We start from the raw sequence: 1,195 nt of genomic DNA, 5'->3' as shown, positions 1-1,195 counted from the left end.
ATTTCCCCTTAGTAAAAGAGACTATGACAAACATGCATGGTCTCCATCTCTTTCTTTATTCCCATTTCTCTCTAGGTTTGTGATCCCCCTCAAGGACCATGAAATAAAGTGTCCCACAGGCCAGGGCACACATGGTCACCAATGGACAGATTATGGAAAAAGAAACTAAACAGAGACAAAATGAAACCAACAGAATTTATAAATAAAATAGCATTATCAGATATCTACAGAAGGTTTAACCCAAAACAAGATAATATTCCTTTTTCCTAGCACCTCATGTTATCTTCTCCAATACTGACCATATAATCAGACAGAAAAAAAGCCTCAACTGGCAAAAGAAGATTGAATTAATCCTATGCATTCTATCAGAACACCACTGACTAAGGCTGGTCTTTAATAACAAGAAAAACAGCAGAAATCTCAAAAATTCCTAGAAACTGAATAACTCTCTATATAGTGATAACTGGGTCAGTGAAGAAATAAAGGAAAAATTAAAGACTTACTAGAATTTCAAGAAAACGAAAGCATAGCATACCCAAACTTATGGGACACAATGAAAGCAGTGATAAGAGGAAAATTCATAGCACTGAGTAACTCCATAAAGAAATTTGAGAGATCCTACACAAGCAACTTAATAGCATATCTGAAAGCTCTAGAACAGAAAGAATCAAGGACACCAAGAAGAATAAATGTCAGGAAATAAACTCAGAGTTGAAATCAACCAATTAGAAACAACGAAAACTATACAAAGAATCAACAAAACTAAGAGATGGTTTGTTGAGAAAAATCAACAAGATAGATAAACCCTTAGCCAAACTAACAACATGGCACAGAAAAAGTATCCAAATTAACAAAATCAGAAATGAAAAGGGAGACATAACAACAGAAACTGAAGAAATTTAAAAAAAAAAAAAATCACCAGATCCTACTAAAACAGCCTATACTTTGCATACCTGGACAATCTTGATGAAGTAGAGGATTTTCAAGAAAGATAACAGGTACCAAAGTTAAATCAGTACCAGATAATGTATCTAAACAATCCCATAACAAGTAAGGAAATAGAAGCAGTCCGTGAAAGTTTCCCAATGGGAAAAAAAAGGGCAGGGCCAGATGTTTTTAGTGCAGAATTCCATCAGACCTTCAAAGAAGACCTGATGCCAATACTCTTCAAACTACTCCACAAAATAGAAACTGA

Source organism: Mus pahari, chromosome 5 (assembly GCF_900095145.1).
Source record: "Mus pahari chromosome 5, PAHARI_EIJ_v1.1, whole genome shotgun sequence".
Lineage (NCBI taxonomy): Eukaryota > Metazoa > Chordata > Mammalia > Rodentia > Muridae > Mus > Mus pahari.
Note: the sequence above shows the minus strand (reverse complement) of the source record.